Raw genomic sequence first — 6000 nt, 5'->3', positions numbered from 1 at the left:
TAATTCGTTTGTTTATTCCATAGCATTCATTTACCTAATAAATCATCACATTCATAGAACAGTGATCGTGAAAGGATCTATCACAAATGTTGCCTTGAAATATGGGATATTTATTTTATGGTTTGTATAACAAGGTGCAATACAATAGTGCTAACCATTGTAAAGGGACATTGACCTCGATATTAGTTTTGCGTGAGCAGTAGAGCATAATTAAGTAAGTGTTACACAATCATATTAGCCTTTTTTATATGTTTGCAGGTTAAAATAGTGCCTTGTGGTTCTCGGCACTAATATAAAAAAGAATAGGTCCCATTTCTTTCCCGTAAAAGGCGACTGAGGGATATCCCTCAGTCATAATATATGTATAAGACATTTTAGACAGGTGTTGGAGAGATATGAGAGGTGACAATTTAGGATAAACAAACCTTTTCAAGGCAACAAAATCAAATATACCTACTTACATACAAAACTTTATGTAAATGAGTTTACTTATGTAAGAAGTAACTGTGATAGTTTTACTCTATATAAGTACCTACTATGATGAGATGCGAATACTGTTCTTTAAGGTACCGGTGCTAATTTATTTAAAGCAATTGATAAATCGCACGACATATTAACTTTATATAAAACAATATCAGTTTTAATTTTATGTAAGTAGCCATATTTTCTATAGCCATAAAAATCTGCGCAATACAAATAAGTGCTCCTATTCTCTATATATATAGAAAAAAAGCATAAACGAAGCCTCGTCGCTAGATCTTTAAACTACCATATCAGTGGCATTACATTGTTTCCGAGTCCAAACTGTGGTTCTTTGAGAGAAAGAGATAGAGTCTTCTAAGACACATCATTATAATATTACTAGAAATAGGTATATGTAACAGCGAAAGTCGGTTATGCAGGTGCGCCGCCGCCGCTGCGCTGGAGTTACTAGGGCGGAGGCATTCGCCTGTTTACTCGTTTTTGCTGGTGCATGCGAGAGTGCCACCACCACCTCGCGAGCGACGCTGACCCGCTCGCCCAGTCCAGTTCCTCGGTGTTGCAACGCCCAACAGACCTGTCTCGACACTCGCTCGCCTCATCTCCGCCGTGGCTAACTGTTGAGCAACGCGACTTCGATTTATGTGACCAATATAGTGATTTATCTACTTCCATAATTATAACCCTAAATGGAACTTCGAGTGTCGTAAGTTCGTTTACCGTCCAAGGAGGCTGTATTTACAAACCAGCGAAAGCGGTCGTGCGGGTCCACCGTCTGCGGAATTTGGCTGTGTAGGTGTTTTCCTTGTGGTGTGTCGCAATGGCAATAAGTGTTCAAGTGACGAAACGCTGGTGAGGAGCAGGTGAATGCTCATGCGGCAGTAAAAAACGGGCACATGGGCTTATGTAACCCTGAATCTACGAGAAAAACAAGTAAGTATCTCAGACATACCTACCTGACGATCCTAAACCAGTGTTCGTATTTGAAGTAGCCGACGTTACGTCAATTTCGCGTTAAAGCAACTTGTTTGATGTATGTGATGTGAACACAATTGTACAGAGTGGTTACAGGGCTATGTAAATAAGTACTCGTATAACTTGAGACAGCGTGTCTTAAGAAAAATATGAAACTAGTAGTACTATCTTACTACAAACAGCTCTTTTATATTTATAAACTTTCGTTTATATTACACTTAATAATAACGACAACTAAAAGAAAGTTCCAAAGACATTTAGATGGATACAAAGAAAGTTAAAATATAGAACAGAAATACTCATACCTACTATTAATTAAAGTTAATCGATGGCCTACTTCATTGAATTAAACAAGACACTATTGACAACCACAGTTATAATTAATAACTCAAGGCAACTCTTCAATAGCTTGGACATAATGTACCTATATATTTTTTATTCATAATTATCATCAGCTTATGCTAATCACCAAATTAATATTAAAATCTATTTAATTTTAGCATTATTGTGTGTACAGCATATAACTGAGTGTGGATTTCATAACCCAACGACGCGAGCGAGCACATAAGTAGTTAAGTAAATATAACTTTGTAGATCAAACATATTATAAGCCAAATTTCAAATGATTGCCTTAAATAACGTTTGAAAGCTAAAATTACTTCTGATAATGTAAATCAGTTTATATTTTTGAAAATAATTTGATTGCTTTTTTAATGATATCTAATGTGATGAGACTAATTATGTAGGTATAATACTATATTTCTGCCTAAATATTGCTTATGTGAAAATTACGATTTTTCATTTACTCTTACCAACAGCAAGGAGAAGGAAACCAATTTCATTTATGTACAAATATTTAACTCTATCAAAGAACTTGAGTACATTATTAACTCAGACAACATCGTTAAAGAAACTGTAACGATATAAAATTTACATGGCTCAAAGCGAGTCTTGGAATATCGTAAAATCGAAGTACGAGGAACTCAAACTCAAAATATTTATTGCATAACTGTGTAGACATATTAGATGGCATTACATTAACAGTATCAACAGTTTGCCCCTTCAGGCATGCAATATTTTTTAGTATTGAAAATACTAACATGTATAATGTATTAAATAATACAGACATAAAACTTTTTCTAAAAAAACCAATTACATAGAACATTGTTTATACATCTAAATTTTTATGTTTAATTTGTGCAATGGTCAAAATATTCAACCAAGTTATAAAAAACATTATTTAATAACCAAGCTTTTAATTTATTCTTGAATAAAAGAGTATTATATATACTTTTAATTTCTGTAGGTAAATGGTTAAATATTTTAATGCCGTTAATAAAAGCACTTTTGTTGAAAATTTCACTATTTACATTTGGTATGAACAGGTCATCCTTATATAGTTCTCTTTGGTTACTTCTGAGATCAATTTTTTTCTTAAAGTGTATCATGTTTTTTCTTACGAAAACACATAATTCGAGAATGTATATATTAGTAAGCGTTAGGTATCCTTCTTTCTTGAATACATTTCTTAGTGTTTCGTCTGAATACATTTTATAGATTATACGTAAACATTTTTTTTGAAGTACAAAAGTAGACTGAATATTAACAGAATTACCCCAAAATATAATTCCATAAGTGAGATAAGGATATATATTTCCAAAGTAAGCCGCTCGGGCAACATCAATTGAAGAGTTTTCTGACAATATTGAGAGCGCATAACTACTTATAGCTAGAAATTTTTTTGTTAATTTTTAATAAATGTGCTTTCCAATTCAGGTGACAATCAATTGTGACCCCTAAAAAATTGTGTTCATGAACTGTCTCTATTTTGGCATTTTTTTCTTGTATGTTTAGGTTGTATGATTCTTTGTTGTAATTTCGAAACTGTATTATCTTGGTCTTTGTTGGATTTACTGTAAGATTTTTTGATTTCAGCCATTCTACTGTTTCTTTTAAAGTTTTGTTAATCTCATTTTCAAATCTATTTTTATTTCTAGTGTCATCTGATATGAAAAATGTTACATCATCTGCAAACATGACACACCGGTGTTTTAATAATAATGGAAGTTCATTTACGTATACAAGGAAAAGAAGTGGCCCAAGAATGCTTCCTTGTGGCACACCTAAAAGGACCTAGCAACACTTAAAAGAACTGTTTTATCTAAATTTCGCATCTTAAATTCGTTCGGGTTTCAACGATTTTGTCCTAGTTTTGGAGAAGGAGGAGGAGTAGATAGTTCGAAGTTGTTCACAGTTCAATCAAGGTTTTTACTATTTCTTAGGTAAGTCAAGTTTAATTTAAAATTTAAATAAGGGATTGCCGGCAATTTAGGATATAATAACTCCCATCTCTTACCTATGGGTGCCGAAAAGGCAACAAAGAGAACGAGCCGGTTTTTTTTAATCTGAATGGTACATTAAATGGCAGAGAAACATAAATCCCGGTTCATCTTTATAAAAACTATACGAGGCTCATATGATTGAACATACATTACACAAAGAATTCTTTGTATGAAGCAGTTAGCTCCGGAGTAACCTCTTAACTTTGGTTCACATCTGAACAGTTTACCAAAACGATACTGATATTTACTATATACCATTGTATCGACACTCAAAATATTATTATTTGTAAAACGAAACAAACTAAAAGCTACCAAAATACTTCCAATCAACTTGAATCCAGAAATGGCCCCGTATTTTAAAAGGCTGCAATGACAATGATTTATGTCTTTATAACTACTAATGAGTACATACGAGATTCAGAAGCTTAGTTATCTCGAAGATTAAAAGTAACCATTAATTGAAACATTTTCAATCTTGGTCGATACATATCAATAACGGTTTCAATGACTGAGAGAAAATTTTATCGGCGTGGCAAACTTTGAGAGCGTCTTGTTCTTGCTGAGACTAGCGAGGAGATCTTATCAACGTGGACTCATTAGTCATTGCCGTGATCCTGAGATTTAAAGAAGCCGGTGATAACAAAAAAGATGAATAATAAACGTTTACCTATAATGATGAAAACAAATGTCTGCGAACCAAGGCCAATTGCATAGACATCAAGTATTTTTTAAATTTATCGGATTTTTGTAAATTGTAGGTAGATTTAGCGGCTAGAATTTGAATTATTGAGGGGTACCAGATTTATTTAAAGTTATAACTATAAAATTTCGATAGTGGCATTTCCCTTTTACACTAGATAAATTTCAATAGTGTCATGATATTTTTGTTCATGCTCCATACCTAATGTGTTAACAAATTCTTACTCAACTATTACAAAATTATTTCAAGAAGACAAATTTTATATCGATGTTGTTTTTAGCTTCTCTAGGTATAAACAGTTATTCAAAATTGCATAACTTTGAACCTGCTTGAAAATATCAAGTGATCAGTAATACTAATGACGGAAATAATTTTACACATATACCTATTACAGAAATACTCAGGTAACAATTTCAATATTTTTGGTAAAGACGCATATTTCCGATGATGTGAATTATGCGTTCTTACTGGTGTTGTAATTCGACCTCAACTTAAAGGTATAAATTATAGATAATCAAAGGTCATATTGTGATGCTGCGTATTACATGCAGCGTAGATATGTAGATAGTCTTATTGTAACAGAAAGAAGAAGCCATAATTATGGAAGCATTTTTATTAACGAACAAGTCATGATTTATTGCCTCTTTGAAAAATAATTTATACAGCCCCAGTCTGTAATCGTCATCAACTTTTAGGTATTATCAATAGAAATAGATAGATAGATAGATAATTCATTTATTTGAATAATAATAAATAAATAATTCTACATATGTTATATTCTATATTAATTAAATCAATACATGTAAGCCAGTGAAAAATCTAGTTATAGATGTTAACTTTATATTAATTGAGGTAGTTTTATATGGTAAGTTCAGCCCGAGAATGTAATAAATGTTCAAATTAAAATTCACAGTTCAGAAAAAAGGTCGATGTATCTCCTAACTAGACAAATACTCTGGTTATAATTTTTAGATTTCTTAGTTATTCAACTTGGCGTTCCAAGTTTCTGAGTCATTATTCAACGTTATGATCGACGTGAGTTTCAACCTCGCTTCAAATTGCTTTCAATTTTCTTGAGTAATTGAAGGTATCCAATATACTCTCTTAGATATGTTATATATTATATTTCCATAGATGTTGATATTGAAAACAAAAATGGCAGTTCGAAACGACGTAAATATAAAATAAATTACAAATTAATCAAAGAAATGGAAATAAAAAGCATGTCATCAAGGTATCCAAACATGATAGGTCCAAAGAATTGGACCAATAATAACAAACATCTGTCGAGGTAACTACCACGTCTGACCTAAAATTCCTACGTTAATTGACGTCAACGATAACCTATTCGTTATATACTCACATTCATGTAATTTTTTTGTGAATATGACACGACAGATCAATTCAGCCAGGATTGTAAAATTTCCATGATGTGAATTGCTGATTGAATAGAAACAACGATTGACGAATCATAAAGTTGATGTTATTGTTACATGAGTGGAC

The 6000-nt window shown here is 32.2% G+C and overlaps 1 protein-coding gene across 1 annotated transcript in view; it reads left to right on the top strand.

Annotated features, from left to right (window-relative positions):
* Positions 1 to 1092: 1092 nt before the first annotated feature.
* LOC106139076 (diacylglycerol lipase-beta) overlaps positions 1093 to 6000 on the top strand; it is a 52502-nt gene continuing 47594 nt past the window's right edge. Inside the window, exon 1 of the mRNA XM_013340426.2 lies at positions 1093 to 1413. The gene's annotated coding sequence lies outside the window, so the exon portion shown is untranslated. The remainder of the gene's footprint in view (positions 1414 to 6000) is intronic.

This window comes from Amyelois transitella, chromosome 5, assembly GCF_032362555.1.
Source record: "Amyelois transitella isolate CPQ chromosome 5, ilAmyTran1.1, whole genome shotgun sequence".
In the NCBI taxonomy this organism is placed as follows: Eukaryota; Metazoa; Arthropoda; class Insecta; order Lepidoptera; family Pyralidae; genus Amyelois; species Amyelois transitella.
The sequence above is the reverse complement of the archived record's forward strand: the minus strand, read 5'-3'. Positions and strand labels throughout refer to the sequence as shown.